The sequence below is a fragment of the Hyla sarda genome, chromosome 4 (genome assembly GCF_029499605.1).
Source record: "Hyla sarda isolate aHylSar1 chromosome 4, aHylSar1.hap1, whole genome shotgun sequence".
NCBI lineage: Eukaryota > Metazoa > Chordata > Amphibia > Anura > Hylidae > Hyla > Hyla sarda.
Genome location: NC_079192.1, coordinates 140,417,809 through 140,444,794, shown reverse-complemented (window position 1 = coordinate 140,444,794; position 26,986 = coordinate 140,417,809). Strand labels below are relative to the sequence as shown.

General features: G+C 40.8%; 1 long non-coding RNA gene across 1 annotated transcript in view; it reads left to right on the top strand.

Annotated features, from left to right (window-relative positions):
- LOC130366913 (uncharacterized) overlaps nucleotides 1-26,986 on the top strand; it is an 81,924-nt gene that overhangs the window by 35,907 nt on the left and 19,031 nt on the right. Inside the window, exon 3 of the long non-coding RNA XR_008891995.1 lies at nucleotides 20,463-20,672. This is a non-coding gene — a long non-coding RNA (uncharacterized LOC130366913). The remainder of the gene's footprint in view (nucleotides 1-20,462; nucleotides 20,673-26,986) is intronic.

Below are 26,986 nucleotides of genomic sequence, written 5' to 3'. Positions count from 1 at the left end.
GGGCTTTGTGATGTCACCACTGCTGTGTATCTGCTGGGCCCTGCTGCAAGCAGGTATAGAGAAACAGCAGCAGTGACATCACAAAGCTCTGCCCATGCCCCAATCCTGCTGGCCGAACTGAGAGAATAGAAGAAAATGCCAGGACAGGGATCATAGGCATTTTAGTAAAAGCAGGTTACTATGGTGACAGTTTTCCTTTAGGGCTTGAAAAATGTATTCATGTTGTTACAGGTTGTTACTTGGTTAGTGTGTCAGAGTCATGGTCTAGTGATTCTTGTGGGTATACTTGCTTAGAGATGTAGTACTCACTATGGTTGAACGGCAGTTTTGTATTGCAGGATGCAGGTCTAAACAGTGATCTTACCATGCAGCCACAAGTACTGTTGGCCCATAGAGGTACCAGAAGCTACAAGTCATTCTGAAGCTTACCACTACAAACTAGAGATAATGCTTGTCTTTCCACTTAGAGGCCACACAAGTGAAAAAAGAATATTGGGGAAATGTATCAAAATCTGTGCAGATTAAAAAGTCCTCTGAAAAATGAAAGAAGCTATCTTATTGGTTGCTATGGGCAACTGTTCAACTTTTCCTCAGCATAGATTTTGAGAACTCTCCCCTAATATCCTTTAGACATGGGTGAGTAAAGACTACTTTCTGAACCAGCAGATAAGTGCTTAAATAGATTGAGGTTGTATTAGCAGAGTACAAAAATGATTTACTGCCCAAACTGAGAACTGGGTATATCCAAAAATACTACATTATCAATATGAAACAATTACACAAGAACTTCCTTATGTGATTTTTTAAAATCTTGACTTATATTAAATCTTAGCCTTACCCTGTGACATCTCCCAATAGTTTACATTTTGACATGACTGCCTAGACACTCCTTACATAATTTTCCTAGGATCTTCTTTTCTAATTAAACCTCTTGTAACGAGAAGAGCATATTCCAATGAACATGTACAGTGTGTTGGATAGCTTTTCTGTTTCCCATATAAGAAGGGAAAAATGTAATACAAACTAGATAGAAAAGGGTTCCGTGAGTATATTTTACAGAATAATATTAGTAAGGTTCTGATCATTGCTTTAGTGGATGCTTTGTTCTCCTTGTTAAGCGTCATTGACCCCTAAAACTAAGTTAGTAGTCCTTGACATGTGAAAATACAATAGAGACATTTATTATTAACAGAGCATTTAAAGAGGAGTTACAACAGGTTGACACTTTTGTAATACAAAGAGAATTCAAGATAAGCCAGGACCTGTTTGAAACTCTTGCACCTTTCCTTTCCAATGAAGTTAATGTTCATTTTGTTCATTCAGTAACCCTCTTAAGGACATCAGTTTTTTTTTTTCCCTCCTGGCCTTCTAATAGCCACAACGCTTTAAATTTTCCACCTACAGGCCCATATGAGGTTTGTTTTTTTCTGCCACCAGTTGTACTTTGTAATGTTATCACTCTACGGAAAACCCAAAAAATTATTTGTGGGTCAAAATTGAAAAAAACAACAAACTGCCATTTTGCAACTTTTGGGTGCTTCTGTTTTTACACATTGAAGTTTTTGGTAAAAATGAAACATTATCTAACTTCTTTAGGTCCATACAATTAAAATGAAACCACATTTATATAAGTTTTGGCTTAATTTTACTACTTATACTACTGATCGGCGGTGCCCGGCATTAGCCATGGGTCCTGGCTGCTCATAGCAATGGGGACCCACTGAGTATGAAGGACTTAAGTGCGCTCAGGATATATAACATATAACGGGAGCAGGAATAGGGCATTCAGGGACAGGGTGTTTTTCAGGTGGAAAATCAGATTTTGCAAGTATTAAGTCTAATATTTGGATTCATGTGTAAGTGATTGGCTCAGTGGGTCGTCATTCCAGCTCATCTCCCAGGTTGAGTGAGTAGCTTTGTCCCATACAGTAAAACTCACAGGGTCCCAGAGGTTAGACGCACAATAAGACATCTATCTCCTATCCTGCAGATAGGGGCTAACTTGACTAACCCGAGTATAACTTGTGAAATAATTTTATAGTGGAGTAAGAAGGGAGAAATGTATTCTGTTGAATCTATGGCTTATATATTCAAGGCGATAATTTATGCCTATTTTTGTCTTAAAGTATAGCAAATCTGCTGCATTGTGGGAAGCCTCTCCTCCTGTAAATAAGCTACACTCTTTTTTAGAACTTGGCAGGTATAGCATAAAAGCTTTTTTTCATAAAATAGTTTTAAAAATTTCAAATAGAATTTTTTTAAATATCAAATAGAAAAACTTTAGTGAAGTCTGTCTTGCTTGTCTACAGTAGTTAATGGGTCCAAAATATTATTAATCATTCCCTTTCTCTGTCCCCTGTTTTCAAATAGAACAAATTTATGATGCTCCAAATTTTCATTACCCTTAAAAATTTGCATATAGAGTTCCCTTTTCTATTGTGTCGATAAATTTTAAAAAGACAAAGCTATTTAAACAGCTTCCCTGCCAGGTCTTCATGTTGTTCATCCAATACAGCCTGGTAAATTTATGTTTAAGTATCCCAGACGTAATGCTAGACAACTTTTTGTTCAGAAGTGTGGGAACGCTGCATGGGAAAAAAAGGATTTTATTAAATGTTTAAAGAATTGGGGGCAAGCACACAAGAGAGGTCAGGCTCCACCAAATGAAATCCAAGCTCAGAGTATTCTTCTGACCTTTTAAAATTCAGGCCACGTTCACATTGTAAAGGGCATCTTAAATCAATACTAAAAGCGTATCTGCAAACCCATTCCAGAGGATAAAAGGTATGATATCAATAGTCATGGATGTTTCATTTCAGAACCATCTTTAAATATTTGAAATTTTTTCTTGTTAAGGAAATAGAAATCAGGTGCTGCTTTTCGGTGCATGGATTACTTGTAACATGTCATTAATTTCATTTTTAACTTACAAAATAGGAGGTAGATTCATTTTTAATAGGATCCTCATGCAGATAAGCCTTTCTTATAAATACCATAGCATACAGAGTTCTGGGAAGTTCTATTTGCATAAAACTAACTTCCCCAGAAACCTGCTCTCTACTAGAGATGAGCGATACTGTAGAACCCGGTTTCGCTTAGATTTTTGCAAAAAAATGTTTGGCGAACATTAGAATTTAGCCAGATTCATTTTGCGCTAAAGGACTACTTCCATAGGATGAGGAAGTAGGAACAAGGAAAATACGTCAAGGTAGCTAAGAATACTTTGCAGCTATCAGCAAGATCGCATGACTGCAGGTTAGCCAATCATTGCTTGCATACAGCTCGCAGGCCAATAAGGAGACATCAGGGGTGGGTAATCTGGGATGAAACTACATAACTGCGTCCAGTACAAATCCCAGCAGTGTGACTGTGATAAGGAGCCAATAGAAAGCTACATCTACAGCACAAAGTAATAGCGAAAAAACTGCATTTCTTGCTGTGAATGAAATTTGACAAGGTCTTGTTACCTGCATTTTCTTAGTTTAAGTGAAAACAGAGCATTTCTATCTGGTTTAAACACAAAAAAAAAATGCATTTCTAGCTGTGAGAGTGAAAGTAAACTGAAAGTTTTTCCACCACGTGACTAGTTGCTGAGTGATAAATTACCTAAAAAACATAATCAACTCAAAATATTTTTCAATTATAAAAGAAAGACTGGTAAAAGAATGGTTGAACAAGGATGGGTTAGGGAGAAGGGCACAACTGTCATGCCTTCTGCCAGTAAGCATGTTTGTGGCAGTACCAGCACTGTTGGCTCCACACATTTTCTCAGGTCCACTGCAGGTAGCAACAGCAACCAGGTGCCTTGTGGTAGTAGTAGCAGCAGTAGCAGCAAGCAAAAGTTGCCAATTTCTTCCAGGGGTTGTGTTTTTTTTTTGGGAGAATAATGTGCATTGAGTGGGACTGGGGGTGGTAGGTGTGATAGTAATATTGGAAGAGATGAGTGGGACTGGGGGTGGTAGGTGTGATAGTAATATTGGAAGAGATCGTGGTGGTATGCTTATGGGGAGCAAGGTTCATGATCAGATATATAAGTTCATGCTAAAACCAGTAGTGTGGACTATGACTAGGAGTTTGATGATGATGATGATGATGATTAGTGTTGAGCAGCATAGGCCATATTCGAATTCGCGATATTTGGCAAATATATGGACGAATATTCATCATACATTCGCTAAATTTGCATATCCGTAATATTCGCGTTATATTTTCGCATATGCGGAAATTTGCATATGCGAAAATTTGCGTAAACGGAAATTCGCATGTGCGAAAATTAGCATATGCAAATTTTCCCATATGCAAAAATTCGTACAACAGTCGCACACAGTAGTATTAGAGCCTTCTTTACACCACACAAGCTGGAAGCAGAGAGGGATGATCACTGTGATGTGTACTGTGGAAAAAAAAACAATATTCGTCATTACGAATATATAGTGCTATATTTGCGAATATTCGTGAATAAAATTTGCATCGCGAATATTCGCGAGCAACACTAATGATGATGTCGTTTTGGACAAGCTGTGGGAGCCAGGTGACCTGTCCAGAGCAGGAGGGTAGTGGCACTGTCATCAATAAAGAGCGTAGCCGAGGAGGCTTAGGAGCAGGTGATGGCAAGGCTGCTGCATCTGTAGGCTCAAGAAAAAAGGAGAGGCACAGTCAGGTGGTGCAGTGTGGAAATTATTTTCAACTTTTCCAGATGCAGAAAATGTGGCACAGTGCTGTCTCTTCAAACAGAAAGTAAGCTGTGGAAAAGGTCCAAGTGTGGGAACTATAGCTCTTTGTAAGCACATGGAGTGGCATCAAAAGGCCATGTGGTACAGTCAAAACGCCTCACTGCTGCCGCTTCTCCAAATCCTTATAATCTGTCTAGAAGCCAGGCCTCATTCACAGGCAGTGCAGTCTCTGTCTTGTCCTTGACTGTTGTATCCTCCTCTATCCCGCCAGTTATTTATTGGGGAATCTATGTCATACAGACAACAGTATTTGGCCAGTCACCCTATTGTAGTGGGGCCTAATTCACCCGTGGCCAAGTTGCTGGTGTTGCAGGTGCTACTGTACTGTACTGTAGCCTTTAGGCAGCTGCTGGGGTGTTTCCAACCCAAGTGTCGCATACCGTGTCACCATTATTTTTTCCAAAAAAGCTGTCCCCGCTTTGCACATGCAAATGGAGGAGAGGGCCACTCCATGCAGTTTTTGGTGTTCAGCACAGTGCATTCCACAGCAGATGCTTAGAGTAATAGCTATGGCAAGGGCCAATGCATGTTTTTTATGGCCCACTTGGTCAACATCTTGCAGAACAAAGGCTCCACCGCAACAAGGCCAGGGCATAGTCACATCTCCATGGCTGTTCCAATCCAGTTCATTGTCTGACACCTACCGCCTATCATCCTCCCCCTCATCCAGGTCCTACTTCACGGACATTTTGCAGTCCCCCACAGGACAGACAAAGCTTACCTACCTCCCTACTTTCATAACTGCAAAGTCAAATGCTTCCACACTGTTTTACATCTGCTAAGCCAAGGGATGGAGGAAGGTTCACATCTGGCTTGCATCACATTAGGACATATCAATTGTATAAATGGTGTGAAGTAGTGGCCCAAACCTATTCCCTATATGATTGCCATCATATTCCTGTAGTGATCTGTTCTTTGTGGTGCTCTGTAGAAAGACTTCTAAGAGACACCACAGATGTAAATGACCAAACTTTGTTTGATTTGGTTAAAAAAGAATAGTTCAAATAGTAATATGCAGACATTTTTCCAGCAAAAAAAAAGCCATGTTATGTGTCTAACTATAGATACAGACACATTTGGGATAGTATATTAGCATTAATATCCACAGGCATAACATGCTCAGCCAAATGTGCATTTGGAGAGTGAGTCAGAACTCTGTCAAATTAACAATTGTGCATGCGACAGCTACCATAATATGGTATATACGCATCCGAGTAATGGGTTAGTTCAGACAAGAAATACGTTATGCTCTGTACACCTGGTGAATTAATAACGCTTATCTGAACAATACTTTGGTTCCACAGAACTTATTGAATACCAATCTGTATTGTTCCTCCTTTGATGGACTAACATTCAGGTGATAATGATTAGAGGGGTCAGAACAAGGCAATGAATTGAATTTGTATATAGGTTTTCTATTTTTTTTAACCATAAAAGGAAACATAAATTATTAAATTCATCCAAGTATTGTGAACATGGTGTGAAATGATTGCCCAACAAAATTGCTCAATTCCACTTTTTCTTTTTTTTTTTCTTTTTTTCTTCTTCTTCTGGATTTGTAATATATTATATACATTGTGCTAATAAAAATTACAACTTGTCCCACTAAAAATAAGCCTTAAAGGGGTATTCCATCTGGCTCCAGAAAGTTAAGCAGATTTATAAATTACTTCTATTAAAAAAATGTAATTCTTCCAATAATTATCAGCTGTTGAAGTTGAGTTGTTCTTGTCTGACATCAGTGCTCTCTGCTGACATCTCTGCTTGTCTCGAGAACTGCACAGAGTAGAACAGGTTTGCTATTGGGATTTGCTTCTACTCTGGACAGTTCCCGAGACAGGTGTCATCAGTGAGCACTTAGACAGAAAAGAACAAATCAACTTCAGCAGCTCATAAGTACTGAAAATATTAAGATTTTTTAATAGAAGTAATTTACAAATCATCTGTTTAACTTTCTGGAGCCAGATGATATATATATATATATATATATATATATATATATATATTTAAAAAAAATTCCTGGATAATCCCTTTAATACAACTTTGTTGGTGGAAAAATAAAAATAGTTATGTCTCATGAGGTGAGGAGGAAGAAAATATAAAACACAAATCAAAGTTCGAGGGGTCATGAAGGGGTTTAAAACTCTTGCCTTAGTCACTAGCATAGTTTGTCCTACCCATGCACGATAAATTCAGCTCAGCTAGATTTGTATATGGATATCTTTTAAATTAAATAACTATGTAAAAAAAATGATGCAAACAAATAAAGTGGATGAACAATAAATGAGCATCACAATGAGAATGTGATATATTGTACATAACCCTGCTTAGCAGAGACTGTGAAGCTTGGAAATTGTATTGATATAATCATGTCTTCCCCGGCTCACCTGTAATTTAAGAGCAACCCTTGCTTGCACTCAGTACAAGCAGCTGGATTATGGCTGAACTTAAACATTGACAACCCTACTATACAAATTCATAACATGAAGTTTTTCTTATAGAATTATATACTATATTAGATCATTATCAGAAAATTGTTAACTGTATTAAAGGTTCTATAGGTTCTATATATGAGGAACGAAACATGTCAGGGGGTCTATGTGTCTAAGCATTTAATAAGCCTGCGTCACCGCTCAATTTTTAACATCTGTTGTTGAAGACAAAACCGCTGATATATGTTGTAAAAATACTTTCTCTATGTCCATGGGTTGTAAGCCCAAGTGATAGCAAAAATAAAATTACGTTTCCGATCCTCCTGTGAATGTAATACGGTATTGAAGTCTCCCCCTATATTGATATTGGGTTCTAAATCACCCTGAACGCGTGTGGCAAGGGCATCAAAGAATGATGATTTGTGTACCTGAGGGCTATATACATTATACACACTAAATTTTGTCTCCCCCTCCCCCAACAACAAATGTTGCAACATGCCCTCCCCATCTTCCCAGTGTGACAGTATGGATTGGGCTTTGTTTCTATGTACCAGAATCTCCACACCTCCCTTCCTACTTACTGCCGGTGATCCCAAGACCGCCCCCACCCACCTCTTTTTAAGTCTAAAAAAAATCTTCCTTTAATAAGTGAGTTTCTTGCAACAAAGCCACATCCGCTTTCAGTTTCTGTAAATGTCTGAGCACTAAGGAACGTTTCCCTGGAGACCTCAAACCCTTCACATTCCACGTAACAAGTTTCATGTCACAATAACAATGGCCACATGGATGTACATGCAAGTCAAAATAAGCATATTTAGCATTAGAGTGAGCATAAGAGAACTCAAAACCCGGAAGAGTATCACAGTAGGAATGAACACCATTGCATGGGAAGTAAACCATATAAATAACAGCATAAACAACTGAGAAAACCCCCACAAAACCCCCTCCCCCTCTAAACAAGTGGGTATCCCACTCCCCAGCAGGTAACAAGTAATCAAGACTTCACTTTTTTCGCGGATGTCCACTGGGACCCCGCTTTCCCAGTGTGTACTACCATCATAGCCGGACATCCGTACCCAGTGTGCGACCTACCTCCCCCCCCGACCATTAGAAGAAGGTGAGACCAGCATTAGGTAGAAAGTGGTTGTAGAAGCAAGGAATCAGATTTTAGTTAGTAAACGGAGAGAAAAGAAAGGATGAGAAAAAGGCAGCCAAAATACTGAAGCATGAGGAAAGCATGGGAGATCCCGCACGAGAAACCCCAGAGATGGAGTATAGTAAAAGAAAGATTAAAAAGGAAGACGTAGAAGGAAGAAATAATAATGGGAGATAAAAAATAAAAGAAATAAAAAAATAAAGAGTCAAGTGCGGAGTCCCCACATGTCTCCACAAAAAATCATCCAGGGGTAGTCTGCCAGGCACAATCTGAGGCCAAAAGAAAAAAAAATAATCCAACAGTCAGACTCCATGCAGTCCAGAAAAATATCAAGTGCAACAGTCCTCCTTCGTGAGAGAACAAAAAAGGTGTGAATCACAGGATGTGAGGAGCTGAAGAATCTTCAAAACTTATGGGCCACCATGGAGGATAAACAATAAACCATCTCACTCCATCATAGTGACCGGCTGTGGCGTGCTTGTGTGATGTCGTCTCTTGTTATGTTCCGTGGCAGTATTGGCCTCCACCGCCGCTCTCAAAGCCAGGACCGCTTGAGCCTCCTCAGGTGTGCGGTAAGTGTCAGTAGAGCCATCTGGTTTGAAAATGTGCAATGTGGCTGGGTACTGTAAGACAAATTTTCGTTGCTGAGCAATCAGCTGGGAACAGATGGGTGCAAAAGCCTTTCTCCGTTTAGCCACCTCGGCCGAGAAATCATTGAAGAGGAGTACACGGTGCCCCCATATGAGCAGTGATGAGGTCATCTTCTTGTATGTAGACAAGATGAGTGCTTTGTCCGCATAGTTGAGATACTTGGCAATAGCTTGTCTCGGCCGGCCAGCATCAGAGGAGGACGCAGCGACACCCTGCAATTTATGTGGCCCCAATCTGTGTGCTCTTTCAACAACATACTTTGTAGTCAGTCCCAGCGCCCGAGGTAACTCCTCGGCATAAATAGAAAGCAGCTGGTGTGCTGGGATTGTTTCAGGTAAGCCCACCAATCTCAGATTGCTCCTTCTGGAACGATTCTCTAGGTCATCTGTCTTTTCTTGTAGGGCTTTAGTGAGTTTCAATGACTGTTGAAGTTGCTGTTTAGTGGACATTATTTCCTCCTCTACTACACTCAGTCGCTCCTCCAACTCTGCTATCTGCCCAGTATGGAGCGCCACCTCCCCCTGCACAGTGGAGAGTGCTGCAGCAATGGTGCCTTCCAGCTGCTGTTTTATGTCAGGCAATATAATCTTCGCTACCTCTGCAGCCATTAGCGTAGCCAGTGTTTTAAAAGACATAGGCAGTCCAGGTATGAGCAGTTCATCAGTACCTGAGTCTGTAAAGGGCGCCATCTCTCCTGTCTGCTGCGCGGCCTCGCCAGCGGCGCGAACCGCCGCCATCTTACAGACACTCGTCTCCCTCTGCTGTTGCGGTGTATTGTCTGCACGCTGGCCGCGACCGTCCCCGCTCCGGTGTAAAAACTTGTCCATCCGGTCCTCTGGACATTCCGGAATCTGTTGAGTACGGGTAGGGACCCGAGAATGCCGATGATAACAGCGGGGGACGGCTGAACAGTCGCGGTCGGTACGGAGCTCTGTCGCTTCACTCCCTACATCCGCGCGCCGGAACCGGAAGTCTACTTGTATCTTAAAATGGAGCTGGCAGTCCTCCGAGAGGCATGCTCCCACCTGTTCCAGCCCCTGCCTCTCAGTGCACCCCCCCCCCCTGACTGTGAAAGTGTGAATGTTTCATTTAATCAGTTATGGTTCATTGTTATCACTCCAAACTGCAATTTACATTCAAGATATTGTTTAGATTCACAAGTTTAATGTTCTGGATGCCCAAAGCGTTTACTTTGAACTTATACTGTATGCCCACAAAATCCAATCTAACAAGGAGTCACATGGTGGCACAAAGACAGTGCCTAGAGGTGGCAGCAGCCCGACGAGACCATAGGGCCTCACAATTGAAAATATTAAGTATATATTTAAAAATTTTAATTGAAGATTTTAAATAGATTAACATATTTTTTATTTTTTTTTGTAATGACCAAGCAGCATGAGGAGACCACATGCAGCACAATACACAGCCTGGAGGTGGCACCAGTATGAGGAGACCAAAATGTGTCAAAATGACCAAGCTTGGAGGTGGCAACAGCCTGACAAGACCATTGGGCCTCACAATTGAAAAGATTAAACATATATTTAAAAATGTAAATTGAAGATTTTAAATAGACTAACATAAAAATGTTTATGTAATGTGCCAGCAGCATGTGGAGACCACAATGTGGCAGAATGACCAAGCCTGGAGGTGGCAGCAGCAAGAAGAGACCATATGATAACAGAATTACACAGCCTGGAGGTGGTGGCAGTCTGACGAGACCAAAGGGCCTCACAATTGAAAATATTAAAGATATTTTTTTAAATTGCATGTGGCCATGCTAACATCCTCCGGATACTTGATGACAAACTGCCACACCGCAGAGTAGCTGATTTTCCTCTCAACAGTCTGCACTGACTGACTGCTACTGCCACCGACTCCAGGGACCCCTGTTCCACTACCTCCCCGGCAGATATGCTGCCGCAAAGCAGGGGGTCTACCCCGGGCATGTTTGGCTCCAGACTTCCCACTGCTGCCACCATGCTGACTCCCAACCATGCCACCACCTTGCTAGCTCAACTGCTGCCTCACGGTCAACCTGTCACCCTCATCTCCTAAAAATGATAAAGCCCCTTCTGCACCCAGCTTTCAAGTGTGATTGGCTTCATCATCATCATAGAGTTGTATCTGCACGTCACTAATGTCTTCCTCTGGTTCCTCAACAGTTTGTGCTTCAGGAGCCTGAATGCTCCCAACACCACCTACCACGACACTCTCCCCATCACTACTTGCCCGCCTTGCAAATGAAGTAGGAGATGTCTCCTCCACTTATTGGCTGGACAGTAGCTGCTGACTGTCCTCTAGTAGATAGTCCTGACTTAAAAGTGAAGCTGAACCCCCAGCATAGGATACCTCTATAGGGGAGGGAACAGCATAGGACAGAGGCAATTTGAGGACAGGGACTGCTCCCGGGCCATATCAACTGAGGGTTGTGTCTGAGGAACCCACCGACTGTTGACTGGGGGTGTCAGATGTCACTTGTGATGAAGTTGATGAATGAGGTAATCAGTCAATGACAGCAGAAGGGTTGGTGGTTAAACCACGACTGCTTGCTGATATCGGGAGCCCAGGCCTCTCGCTGCGACTCCTGCTGCCACTCGCCTCTAGTCTTCTGCGACCTCTGCCTGCGCCTGTCAAATTTAGGCCTCTGCCACTCCTCTGTCCATTTTAGGAACTGACCAGAGCAGCATATGTTTGCTATGGGAATTTTCCTCTACCCGGGGCAGTTCTTAAAATGGACAGAGATGTAATCAGAGAGCACTGTTTACGTGATGTCAGCAGAGAGCTCGGTGTTCAAAAAAGAAAATAATTTCCTCTGTAGTATTCAGCATCTGATAAGTACTGGAAGGATTAAGATTTTTTTTAATAGAAGTAATTTACAAATCTGTTTAACTTTCTGGCACCAGTTGATTTAAAAAAAAAATTAAAAGTTTTCCACCAGAGTACCCCTTTAAATTCTTCATTAATAATACCATTTGTACCAACAAAAACATGTAGAAACCAATTTAGAAACCTTATATATGCATTTTTATCCAAAATAAGTCACAAGGAAAGTTTCCGTGAGCTGAACTTTTGATAACATTTTGCACCATTAGTTCACTTAAGCTTTTTTTTGCCATTTGATACTCGGCTCAAATATGTGATGGACAGCTTTGGAGCATAAGGCAGATCTACTTTTAGAAATGTAGCTGAAAAGTACAGCCAGAACAGATTTAGTAGATATCATTTTAATTTGTGTTCCTGGCTTTTAAAAGATGTGATATTTAACGTAAATGATATTAGATTTTAGAGGGCATTGATAAGAATCACGTAAAAAGCCTGAATAACTTATAAGCCATATACTGCTGTGTTGAAAGTATAATTATCATTATACAACTTGAAGTTTTTGTTCTGCTAAATAGAAGAGTTTGAAAAAGGATTTTTGTTATACTAAATAGACCTCTCTATGAATTACAACCCCATGTGATTATAATAGTAAAAGTTCTAGTATGGTTCTTTATTGCTTTGCTTATATGTGACATTTACTGAACAGGGTTTTATGAGATTATAAAAATGGTCTACTGTCCCCCCAAAAATAACTCCATCCCCTCCCATGGGTGATTCAAATAAATTATGCTGATCTGTGATACCAGACCAGTGCATTGAGAAGACCAGTGCTGTCTCTTTTCACTCGTATACAAATCTTTTATTAAATAATCCACTAAATATAAAATTATAAACAGAATCACTGTGGGCGCATGTAGCAGTGAATGGGAAATGTGTAGGGCCATCTGTACATTCTAATTGTATTATCAAGTACATATTGCAATAAAATAAGCCGATCTGCTTAAATAGTGAATGTCAGGAAAAGTTAGTTCCCTGAGTTTTATGGATGTCATCCTAAAAAATAGGTGATAGGGCTATAATGTCTAAAGGGGTTCAACACAGAGGAGGTATTCAGCTTGTATATTATTTATGGATGTTATCATGCAAAAAATGTGTACAGGGATTGAACAAAATAAGGCTGGGTTCACATATATCAGTTGTTCGGCATAGTTTCCCTCTGGCGTGCATTGGAGGGAAACTGATACTAGAACTGATCCCATTCACTGATCCCATTCACAGTTCACTATTATCCAGCATCACCATTTTGACTCTTGCTGCGTTACCCAGTTCGGTGCCAGAAACAATGGACGCTGGATGCCATACAATTAATACATGTTGTCGTCAGTTGCGGCATCAGTTGCATGGAGATTTAGGCTGAGTTTACCAATGCCGGACATATGTGAACTCAGCCTTACTGGAACACTACTATTTTTATTTCCATTTTTTGAAATAATATTGTATTAACAATCAAAGTACAATACATCCCAAATCAAAAGAATAAAAGCATGTCACCATGATGTAACTTTAAAAGTAAGAAATACTGTGGTGGAAACAAATTTATATCAGAAGAGAGGAATACCCTATGGTAACATAGTTCAGCATAAACAGCACCGCAAAAAGAAAAAAAGGATTCCTCTGTGCTCCAAAGGAGTTGATCAAACATTTATTGACATTACACAAAAGCCTATCAATAACACATTTTTGAATTCCCCTTCCTATTTCCCGTAGATTCAATGGGGAGAGATTTATCAAAACCTGTGTAGAGGAAGAGAGGGGCAGTTGCCCATGGCAACTAATAAGATTGCTTTTCAAAATTAAAGAAGCAATCTCATTGGTTGCTATGGGCAACTCCACTACTCTTCCTCAAGTTTTGATAAATCTCCCCCATTGAGCTTTAATTGTACTGTGTACTGAGAGTGTGGGTGGGCATTATCTGTATGAAGATGGCTGGAACGGGGTGACATTATTTGTATAGTGGGTGGCCAGAATAATATTATTTTAAATAGAAGTATAAAGTGAGCACTGACAGCATATAGTACTAAATGGACATTAAGGGTAGGCACCCATGCCATATTTTTTTTGAATAATTGCTGCTGTGCATTACAGTCAGCTACAGTAGCTGAGGGCTGCGGCTAATAGCCGGCATGTAACGATCACCATGGTGGGATATTAACCCTTTAGATCTCGACTGTCAAAGCTAATCTAATCTGATTCCTCATAAAAGTTCCCTAAGGGGACCAATAAAATAAAATAAAAAAATGAATAAAAGGTTAAACAAACATTCATCAACCTCTTCTTTATTAAAAGTTTAAATCTTCCCCCTTTTCCCATTTTCCCTAAATTATATGTAAGCATAATAAAAATAAACATATTTGGTATCACTGCATGCAGAATTGTCTGGTGTAGCGGGTAGATAGTTTGCTACATCCCGGTGTGTGAGAGAGTGGAGATCGGGGTGTAGAGAAATGTGTCCAGGCAGCAAAATACTGAGTAGGGCGAGACTGCACCCCCTCCCCATCAACCAATAGTATGGAGCGGGTGCGTGCATCTCAGCCAAACACAGTGCCTTTACTGACTCAGCATTTCTCATCAGCTGCTTTGACACATTTCTCTACAGAGGGAACAGTTTTCTTCACTTTACTGGACTATTAAAATATAACATTATTCATCCCGTTTGGTGAATGGCGTAAACAATAATACAAATAAAAAAATAAGAGCACCAACTCCAATTGAAACATTATGCAGTCTGGAATCCCTGGACCACCTTCCTGTCCTCTGCGGAATATGCATCTGTTCACACTGACTCCTAACACGGGAGACTCCCCTTTCGCGTTTCCCGGGCGTGTTGCTCACAAATTAGATGTCCAATAGCTGCCGCCTGGGGTCCGTCTCTGTGCCCGCCCTCTGCCGAGGTATGTGCTCTTTTCCCCCCCTGCCTCCCATCTATTTCCCTTCTCCTTCTCTCCTCTCTCCCCCCCCTTTTTCCTCACCCCACCCACAGATTCTATTTCCTCTTCTTCCCTCTCCTCCCTCCCTCCCTCCCCTTAGCGCCCTAGTCCCCATTATTAGTTTAGATGGTCATACATTTGTTGCCGAGGACACATCTCCTATCTAGTGTTTCCCTAATGGGACTACCCCTAGTAGTCTTCTCGAGATTGTTTCCCGTGATGAGTTTGGGGTCCGACCTTGATGATTCTCACCCCTGTGTTTTCTCATATTACCTCACCTATGATACTCTGTTGGGAAACTCTATGATGTAGCATTTTTGCACCTGAGATGTGATGTCCTATGTGCTTATATTTGTTTCTTATTTTCGACTATGTTGACTCTCTACGATTCATGCATTGTTTCAATGTCATATCTTGAAAACCTTAATAAAAATATACTGTTGAAAAAAAAAAATAAAAGAGATAGGGAGAGATTTGTGAATAGAAAAAGGAGAGTGTGTAGCTCACTTAGAATAGCAAGAGGATGTACCTGAGGTTAACAGTGTTGCCTTCACCAAAAAAGGCCAAAAATATTTTTGTAGGTAAGAGAAATGAATTGAACCAGTCCTCAAAAGTAAATAGGGAAAAGGAAAAATGAGAGAAAATACGATCCAGATAAAGACAATTTAATAGATAAAATACATATGATAAAATTAAGTGAACCTCCTGTTGCTTTAGCAGGGCCCTTGCATCAGGCAAAGGGGTTAAAATGGTAAATTCACAATAGTAGTGGGTATAAATGGGTATAAAAAAGGCAGTCTGGAATGGGTATACCAACTGAGATGGGAACAGGTGAATTATATATGATAGGTTGCACTAGATGGTATGATAGTTTGTTGGTGACATAGCGCAAAGTTCAAATATAATGTAGAAATGTTCTGCAGTAATATTTCATTGGTGGTATAGTGTACAATAGCAATATTAAAAATTCATTGATAGTGCAGTGCAACAGTTTGGATGCTGAGGTAGATATGTTGTAATCAGGCAAAATTTCCGTTCTTATCATATAATCGTTAGTGGTATAGGAGGATGCAGGGTTTGGGTCACGGCACCACTCGCCAACCGTTGGGGTATAGGAGAATCCGAAGACTGGGCTGGCACAGTGGCATCCAGCACTCTGGGTGATGCCCGTCTGTGTGGTTCTGCAGGGTCTCGGTATGCCTTGGTTACAGTGTCTGCGTGGTGCTGCAGGGTCTCGGTTTGCCATCTCAGTTGGTATACCCATTCCAGACTTCCTTTTTTATACCCATTTTTACCTTTTTTACATGTATTTGTCTTATCCCATTTATACCCACTAATATTGTGAATTTACGATTTTAACCCCTCCGCCTGATGAAAGGGCCCTTCTAAGGAGAAAGGAGGTTCACTTAATTTTATCATATGTATTTTATCTATTAAATTGTCTTTATCTGGATCCTATTTCCTCTCATTTTTCCTTTTCATTATGTACCTTTGAGGACTGGTTCACTTCATTTCTCTTACCTACATAGGGAGAGATTTATCAAGACTTGTCCAAAGGGAAAGCACATAGCAACCAATCAGATCACTTCTTTCATTTTTCAGAGGCCTTTTCCTCTAGTCATGCTTTGATAAATCTCCTCCTGAGTCTTTTTGATCACATCATATCCCAAAAACAATATAGGACGTCCTTTTAGTCTCTGCTGGGCTAATAATAATAATCACCAGTGTACTTTAATTTTCTTTGTTTACTATATGGAAAACTACTGTAGACCCTAACAAAATTAGATTATTTAATGCTTATAAATGCTAAATGTATTGCAGCATTGTAGCATCACATGGGTAATATTGTAGTGCTAATGAATCAGGAATAACACAGTTGTGCTTATCTTGTAATAGGAGTCGTCTGGATCTTTAACCGATGTATGTGTACTCAGATCTTGCTTATTAGCAGGCTGGCAGACGACTTCACATCTCAAGTCTGTCTCCTGTCATACACATTCTCAATTACCTTTACAGCACATCAGAGGAACTTGAAACGCATCATAATTATCCTTCTCAAGTGCAGACAGAAAGTAATAATTTAAATGGTATGATTCTCTCTTGTAGAATAAAGATGTTGTGCTCACAACAATCAGGTTTCCAACAAGTGACTGACAGGTACAGGTAATTAGGTGTCTGATGTGCGCAGCTATTTCAATACCCTCTCCGCAAATTTACTGTGATAGAAAAAAATTTGGGGTAATCTAAATGAAAAAAAAAAATCTGTATCATCCACCAGGCTGTGAAGAGGGATTATTTATTTCTGTCAGCCCACTCTATGAAATCTAAACCCATAATTATAAATTCTCTATTTATTTTTACCAAAGTAAATGAAAAGCATAGATTTTTTTTAAACATATGTGCTTCATCAATTATTATGTGAACTTGATAAGACACTGTATGTCATGCACGCTAGTGGGTTTACATTGAATATGTATAGATGACCACGAGCTCACCCCCCCTGGAGGCCACATCAACTACTGTATATTCATCTATAACTATGAGTCACAAAGATCATCCTGGAGACAATTTATGGAAGACTCTCAGTAGAAAAAGGCCAAATGGTCCACTTAGACTGCTCTTATATTGTTTCCTTTTTCATTTTAAATCAGGATAGATGTATAGTATGCTACAAGTTTGTTCCAAGCACCTACAGTACTATTATTTGAGTAAAGTAATATTTTTGAGGCTTCACACCATAAATTTTCCTGACATGTTATTGTACTAGTGCATTTTCTTCTTATACATCAAAAAAACTGCCGCAAATAATGTAGGACTTTTTTTTTTGTTGCTAAAAACATAGGAAAAGGCACATGTAAAATAAAATATGTCTGAAGCTCTGGTCCGTGTGTGATCAAAGCACAGTTGGAATTTGGAAAAATTTCGTCCAAAAGGTCATCTCCAGACCACAGGGTAGACATCTTGCTAAAGTTTCCAGTTCCAAGAAGGAATATTACTTAACTGATCAAAAAGCTGAACAAGGGCCACCCTGCATACATTAATCTCAGTGAACTGTGGCTGAAGAAGGTGATGTGTGGCTGAACACAGAACCTCTGCATATGCCCTGGGCATAGGGTATCGTACCACAATAATATTTTTTAAACAAAATTGCACCACAGTAGGTCAGGCCTTCCACAGTAGAGTTTAAACTTATTAGACTTTTCTGCAACTGCATTACATTATTAAACTCCATTACATGTGCAACAAGCACACAAGAGACTTTCAAGTCAGTATACCTGCTAGTAAGGTGATTGTGATGCTTGTGATCTTCTCACTCATCTGTTCCTATGCGCTGTATAGACTGTATTATATCCCTATTTGCACAGAAAGTTCAGTCAAGTCTCAAGTTGTTTCCATGTTATCCAAGTGTCTGGTGTTCTGAATCCAGCACTTTACATTACAGGAAAAAAACATTTTGACAAAAGTATTGGGCTCACAGTAAAACCCCAGGTTAGCTATATCCCCTTGCCATGTGATATCTCCTTCTACCCCTAAGAGACTACTACTCCTAGCTAACCTGTACTACAAAACCTATCATCCCTGATCACTCTACTTTTCAATGCTTTTGTAAACTATTCTATAATAATCTTTCATGTGACCTTCAGCATTGAATTCAGGTTGGATGTTTTTAAGGATTTTACTTTTGTCAATTGCCATGTGATCTAGTTTTTGTTTGATGTTGAGTACTCAACTGAGTTGTAAATTCAGTGGAAAGCTTTTGTCCCAATGGGTGTAAACCCACTGTGGTACCGGCAAGTGGCAGCTGACCGGGCAGGCTAGAACACCCCCGTGCACCAGGGATACAGGCAGGTTGGGCAGAATGCTGGAGATGGATGTTAACAGCAGGCAGAATCAGATGCAGTAGATCAGTCCAGGTGATGAGCAGAGCTGGTACTGTTAAAACAGAAGAGCTGGATAGCTCAGGTTCAGCTAGAAGGTAGGGGCTAGGACAGCAAACGGGAGCAGAGGAATCAGGCAGGAATGACACCAGAATAACAGGAACACATGTACTTGGCAGACAGCGAACTTAGCTGTGGAAAACTACCATATTGTTTAGGCACCACAGGAAGGGAGGAGTGCTCTCTTATAGGTGGTGCCTGGCAAGGATTAGAAGATGATTCAGTACAGAGTGCACACTGGCCCACAGCCCCTAGAGAGCAAAGGGGAAACTGCAGTATTGGCAGGAGCAGGAAAAGAGAGTCCAGAGGAGGAAGGCCAGGGTGCACAGTGGAGACATGCCACAGAGAATGTTGCGATGATGCAGGTAAGAGCAAGGAAACATAGTTTGCTGGTGTTTGCCAACCAGAGGCATTACAGCTTTTATTTTTCAGCTTTATGTTTCATGTTTGGTGTGCTTCACCTCTGCATCTATGTGAGACTTAAAGCTAACTGAGTAATGATAAATGGAATCAATTGATAACAATGGTGGGTATAAGTGAATGGGTAATATGGCTTCTGTTCTGGTCTTATAGGTCTAGATGAACATAAAAAATTAGCAAAATAGTAAATGTAATGCAATTTTGTTCACAATGGATGAAAAGTTCTATTAGAAGTTCTATTCTTCCCCTCAAAATGACGGACAAAAGGGGTCTGCCAAGCTCCTGAAAGATCGATTGTGGATGACAGAGCCAATATTATGCTCTGAATAGTGATGACCAAATCAATTCAGAACTAATCCGATTTGTTCCAAATAGTAAAAAAAAAATTGGATTTGTTTAAAACCTGTTTTTTATATATTTTTTTTTATTATTATTTTCTTACTTTTCTGGGCTGCCAGTCATTCACTGTATGCCTGGCTGCTAAGCCTCTAAATGGTGTGGTGGTTACTGCACAAATTCTCACCTGCTCCCCCTCCTGTCTTTTTCTTCTGCAAACTTTTGTGAACACTTAGTCACTAGAGGCTTTAGAAGCCATACAGCCCTAAATGGTCACTAGAGGCTTTAGAAGACAACACCAGTCCAGGTTAGCATGTTTATTCTACATTGCAGGCTGATGGACTACTGTCATTTTGCTTTGCTATGCATCTCCTATTGTAGGGCATTGTGAAAAACATTTTGAAAGGAAAGACTCCTGTCATTTTGACATGAGTCATTGTTACTGTACAGTAAGCAGCAATGCTATGCATTCTCACTTAACTCTTTACTCTATATGGGCCTACAATCGCCATCTAACCCAGCAAGTGCATGCTAAATTGACATTGAATTTGAAATTAGTTTGATGACCCACCTCAAGCCAAACCTCCCAAAATGAATGTTAGAGGTTTGCTCACCTTTAGGTATTATTATAACTTAATAAATACTTCCACCATACCAGCTCACAGTAAATATCCTGCTCAGGATTAAATTTAGACTGCTAGGAACTATAGGCAGATGGCCTTTCATGGCCTAATTCAATTTATTCTATAGAAACTGTTTGTAGCATTTTGAAATTACTGCATGAATCAGAAAGGATGAAAGGATGATTTAACTGAATGACAATGACATTCAATTATTTAGGTAATATTGATGTGAATGAGTATGACAGCTTTTTGATCATTTTTAATCCTTGACCTCTTCAGAATTAATTGGGATGCATAGTACAAATTGCTAGACTTTGACTCTGATGTATATATATACAATGTATTGTACTTATTTTTTCACAGCAACTTGGCAGTGCTGCAGTAGGTGACAATAGTAGGGAGGTTTTGGAAAAAAAACGGACATTGTAGCGCAATCCACACTGGTTTTTCCAAAACCTCCCTACCACTGTACTATTCGGCTGGAGGCCTCTTCATGCTGACACCGGGGAAACAGCACCACTATGTTTGATTGATGCGCAAATAGTAGTTATGTCTGCCATACAACTAAATCAGGTTGAGCAGTTTTACATAGTGAATCTAACATGACTGTACCTGATTGTACTGGCGAGAGAAGTATATTCTATATAAAGATTTTGGTCGGGAAACTGGCATTTGGGGGGATGTGACATAATGTCTCACTTGTAAAAATGTATAAAATTCTATGGTTGGGAGAGAGAATTTCTGAACCATTTGTGTAAATGGTAAGAGCCCTTCTGTGTCTTAGATATCTGAATATTTTAAAATGCCTTGTTTTTTCCATATAGAGAGGTTGATATTGGGGACCTGTGCCTGGAGAATGTCCATGGGCAAATCCCCTAGGCCGAGAGGAATTATAGTGTCTCGGAGAAGGGGAAGAGCCCAGATTTGAAATGCTGCTTTTGTGGTTGGATATGATTAAACAGAGTAGTGTTAGACAGTCGGGATACCCAAAGAGCTGTAGGAAGGGAATCTGTGGGTACCATACAGGATTCTATGTCAACCCATAGTTTTGAGCGTTTATCCACCATGATTTTAAGTGATCTAATAATGTGGCTCGATAATACCGGGATAAGTCTAGGCAACTTAAAGCATACCTGTCAGATCAGCCAAAAGAAAAAATAACTGTTCTATGTTGCTCAGTACCTCATCCTGATCATGTACATGTCATATTTATGAGTATACGGCCTTTATTTCTCTTAGAATTACATTTTATAGGCTGCTTACTGTAATAGTTGTTCACCAAAAGCAGGGGGAGTGTCCCTCTTCTCCTCAGTGTGATAACCACTCCCCCTCCTCCCACTCCCTCTCTCTGCTCTGAGTCACTGGCCTCGGGAACGAGCCTGGTAGTCAGCCAAGTACAGAAGTCTCATCTCTAACCCTTTCCTTTAAAGTTTTATGCTTTATACAGATATACAGGCTGTCAGGACATGTTAGGAGTTGTAGTTTTAGAGCAACTGCAGATTGACTGTATGTGGAGGGATCATATAAAATTACAATGCCTATCATGTCTTCACAGCCTGTATATCTGTCAGGGCATGATGGGATTTGTAGTTTTATATGATCCCTAAACAAACAGTCACTCTGCAGCCCCTATAAAACTACAACTTTTATCATGCCCTGACAGCCTGTATATCTGTCAGGGCACGATGGGAGTTGTAGTTTCAGAGAGTGACAGGTTAGGGAGAGAACATATACAAATAAATGGAACAGTACTAAATATATACACATATATTCTCTCCCTAGCCCAGTGTTTCCCAACCAGGGTGCCTCCAGCTGTTTCAAAACTGCAACTCCCAGCATGCCGGGACAGCCAAAGGCTGTCCAGGCATGCTGGGAGTTGTAGTTTTGCAACAGCTGGAGGCACCCTGGTTGGGAAACAGTACTCTAACCTGTCACTCTCTGAAACTACAACTCCCACCGTGCCCTGACAGATACATAGGCTATCAGGGCATGATAGAAGTTGTACTTTTGCAGCAGCTGGAGAATGACTGACTGGTTGTGGATGGATCACCTGAAACTACAACTCCCATCATGCCCTGACAGATATACAGGCTGTCAGGGCATGATAAGAGTTGCAGTTTTATATGATCCCTCCACAAAAAGTCAATCTGCAGTCGCTCTAAAACTAAAACTCCTATCATGCCCTGACAGATATACAGGCTGTCAGGACATGTTAGGAGTTGTAGTTTTAGAGCGACTGCAGATTGACTGTATGTGAAGGGATCATATAAAATTACAACTCCTATCATCATGTCCTCCCAGTCTGTATATCTGTCAGGGCATGATGGGATTTGTAGTTTTATATGATCCCTAAAAAAAACAGTCAATCTGCAGCCGCTATAAAACTACAACTCCTATCATGCCCTGACAGCCTGTATATCTGTCAGAGCATGAAAGGAGATGTAGTTTTATATGATCCCTCCACAGTCAATCTGCAGTCGCTCTAAAACTACAACACCTAACATGTCCTTACAGCCTGTATATCTGTCAGAGCACGATGGGAGTTGTAGTTTCAGAGTGTGACAGGTTATGGAGAGTACTGTTTCCCAGCCAGGGTGCCTCCAGCTGTTTCAAAACTGCAACTCCCAGCATTGCAACAGCTGGAGGCGCCCTGGCAGGGAAACAGACCTGCACCACTGACCTGCACCACTGGTCCAGTTATCTGTAGGTCACAGTCACAACGGCACCGTCCAGCAAACTCCGCCAACCCGCGGGTGATGTCCCATCACGGACTCTCAGCACAGGTACCTTTGTGGATGTGCAGGATGTGTTGCCTGGCGACGCCACAGAGGAGAGGTGTAGGGAACAATTGTGTGTCTTGAAGAGTTCTGTGTCCCGAACAGCAGATGAAAGTGCTGAGTCACTGTGCTGAGTGCTGAGACACTGTGATTGGTTGATTGTGGTGGTGGGGGGGGGGGGGATGCAGTCTCGCTCTGCTCACTGCACTGCTCACTGTTTTGCAGCCTTACTGCCTGGACACAGATTTCTGCAAACCATACACTCTCATGATTGGGACAGAACTCTTCAAGACACACAATGCTTCACTACACCGGGAGCGAGCACAGAACCGCTGGACCTGCTGTCAATCAAGGAAATCGTCCCGATGACGGCAGGACGGGGCCAGACTGGTATTTGTCCAAGAAGGCAGGAGGACCCCCTAGTGGCCAGTTTTTTGTTTGCCTTTTTCACCATGAAATGCTAAAAATCTTCTGATGAAAGCAATTATAACATATCAAAAGGTTTTATATCTGACAGTGCCCTTTTAAGCCGTCTATTGTCATATCCAACTAAATATGTAATTTAATAGTTTTTAAACTATCTCTAAAAACTATCTACCATGTTCAAAATGGTAAGCTCTTTTTGTGTATAATCTTCAGTAACTATCACATGACTTTACACATTGCTCTTTTTGACTTTTGTTAAAAGGGGTGTAACTTATTACCAAGGACTGTGAATGTCATGTGAAAACAACATAGCTCCCCATAATTTATTAAGCTTATAATGTACATTTTGACAGAAAAAGGGTCATACACCTTTTTATGTCCTCCCTTTCCTGAGATATGTGGGTCTATAGTTTGTCTGACAAATCAGATAATCAGTCGTATGGTCATGGACTTAATTTTAATAATAGGAGTGATGGTGATGGTGACACTAGTAACTGTATAATCCCGCCCATCATCTGATATTTACTTCCATTATTGAATTTAAACAGAGAATCTGACAGCTAGTTCCCCTATACTAAACACAGTATACTGTAAAATAAGGGGTTACTCACTGAAATTGTACAAAATCTAATATATATGTTTCACAGTCACCTAAACAAGCCATTATTGGTCCAAAATATGTTAATACTTTGTGCACCATTGAGTTTCTGTCATGGCAGTAATTTAAAGAGGACCCCAAAAAATTAGATTGCATTAAATAGCTTAGGGTGCCCTGATCACACACATTTGACAGTTTCTTGATACATCCTTCCTTTCCTGAGATTTTAGAGTTTAGTTTGTCTTAAAATGTTTATACATTTTTTATCTACCTCTCAATAAAGATATTTGCATTATCCCTGTAAGCGCTGGTATTTACTAATTTAAAATTTTCAAGTTTTTACTATTTGTTTATGGCCTACAGGGATCCATAAAAAAATACCTGGCAGCTATATTTTTAAGCCCTTCTGGAAGCGCTGATATAAAACTAAATATTTTTGGGACTGACCACAGATCCTATTTAGATCAACATGTTGCAAAATCTGTAATATAAATAATTATAACACCTTGTAACATCTAGTCGTTCCAATAAGGGTTTTCTTATTTGGTTGACTATTTCTACTTGTCATCAATTTGTTAGATGGATGGCAACTTCATTGCAAAAAATGCTGTGAATGCTAGATCAGAGGGTGTTCACCTCACCTCAAAATCCCCTTCAACCCCATATATTCCTTCTCTTAGTCTAGCATTCACACTCCATCTTGCCACACAGTTCCTACCCATCTGACCTTTCAGAGAAAGGTACAGATAATCAACCAGTTAGTAAAATCCCTATATCTCTGGAACTGGAGACAAAGAAATTAATAAAAGAAAAAAAAATATTGTATTTAGGGCACCTAAAGCTCCAAGGTGACATAAAAAACAACATGTTTTTGGACTGACCACAGTTTCTTTTTAAAGGAAAACTGTCAGCTTGCTCCCCCCACACTAACCAGCAGTACTGGCTGGTAGTGCGGGGGGATGCTGATCAGTTTGATGCCTGCCGTGCCCGGATCCGTCTCGCCGTTCGGCTAAAATCTTCAATTACTAAATATATTCTAATTAGGTGCTAACTGGCACAGGCGTGGTTACTGGCACTCTGACGTCAGCATTGCTTGTCCGCAGCGCCGGTCAGCTCATCAATATTACTCCCCGCTCTCCGCCTCTCCTTCTTCATTACAGAGCGGGGAGAAGAGGGAGAGGTGGAGGGAAGGGAGGAATATTGATGAGCTGGGTGGCGCTGCGGCCAGCGGCGCTGACGTCAAAATGTCAGTAACCCTGGCCTGTGCCAGTTAGCACCTAATTAGCATATACAGAAAAAGAAAATTTTGGCAGGACGGATCCGGGCATGGTAGGCATCAAACTGATCAGCATCCCCCACACTACCAGCCAGTACCGCTGGTTAGTGCAAGGGGAGCAATCTGACAGTTTTCCTTTTGAGGAGAGAAGAGTATTCTCATGTTGAGCATTTAGAGCCATAGATTCCGGAGAGTAATGGGCCCCACCTCTGGAACCCTTTTCTATCTGAAGATCAGGGGTTTGTTCACCGATACACATCTGCAAACCCTATACACATGAAACCCACATGTGAACTAAAACATTTGTAACTTCATGCTTGTGTATGTTAGGTCTGACCTGGCCGAACCCGACAAGGACTGTTTTTTTTGTGAGAAAATGTTTGATATTCTTTTTACACCTCTACATTCTTTGTAGACCCTCATGCAGTATGTATAATAAATTGAACTACACCCTAAAACCTCTTAAAAATGGGTGTCCATATGCATTATGAATGTGGCAAATGTATTTGTGCTACAATTAGCATAATTTGAAACCCTAAAAAACTGACACAGCTTTCCAACATTTTTCCCTGTGTGGTATAAAATAATGTTTTACATGTATGTAAATGAGGATATTTAAAGAATAGCTTAAATATATTTAATATTATGCTTATGTATTCCATAACATTGATTTACTGAAGCCTTAATTTAGACATCACTGAATGACACCTAAGCAGGTAATTGCCTCCTGGAAATAGTTATTTCACCAGTTCAAAACATTCTTGTTTACATAGGGATAGGTGGCAATCTGTATCCTGTTTTGCTATTGCATTTCCCACTGGAGTACAGATATATTTTTCACAAAATAGAGCATACACAAACATGATCTTAAATATCAGTATAAAGCCTAAATGGCTTTTAATGATATAATTTGGTGTTACGTCACAAACTGAAAGTTAAATGGGCACTGTCATGAAAACAAAAAATTGATATGTTGTAGTACTTAAGTACTTCAACATATCTCTAATATAGTTTAATTTAAAAAAAGTGATTTTAAAACAGTTTAAAATCACTTTTAAATTCGTCCACTAGGGGTCGCCCTCCTAGTGGCCGAATGCATTCAGCAGTGATGTCACCACTGAATTTCGACTCGTTGAAGCCTGGCAACGAGTCGAAATTCAATCACTGCTGTGCTCGCTCCCGCCTGTCAATCAGACAGGCGGGAGCGAGCGCTTTGAAGGAAGAGGAAACGCACAGGCCCGGGGACAAGGTAAAGTATTATGTTCACTGTATTATGTATACATGTATTATGTATATGTTCAAGTATTATGTATACTGTTCACCTATACAGTATGCCTCCAGTTTCCCCACTACAACTCCCAGCATGCCCTGGGAGTTGTAGTGGGAAAGCCTGGAGGGACACTGAATAGGTGAACTGAGGGGGAGTGGGTTGAGCCGAGCGGCGGGGCCGGGGGGGGGGGGTACTCTGGGTGAACTAAGGGGGAGGGGGAGTGAGTTGAGCGGCGCGATGGGGCCGGGGGTGGGGGGTTTGCGGGCTGTGTGGCGGGGAGCTGTATGTGCTCCGGTGTTCACCTATACAGGGTGCCTCCAGTTGTTTCCCCACTACAACTCCCAGCATGCCCTGACAGCCAATAGATATCAGGGCAAGCTGGGAGTTGCAGTGGGGAAGCAGCTGGAGGCACCCTGTATAGGTGAACTACGGGCGGAAGTGCCGGCCCCAGCAGGCATCAGTGACATGGTGCCTGCTGGGGAAGTCTGCCTGGTAGTGAGCATGCTACCACGCAGACAAAAAGCATTTTTAATATGTAAA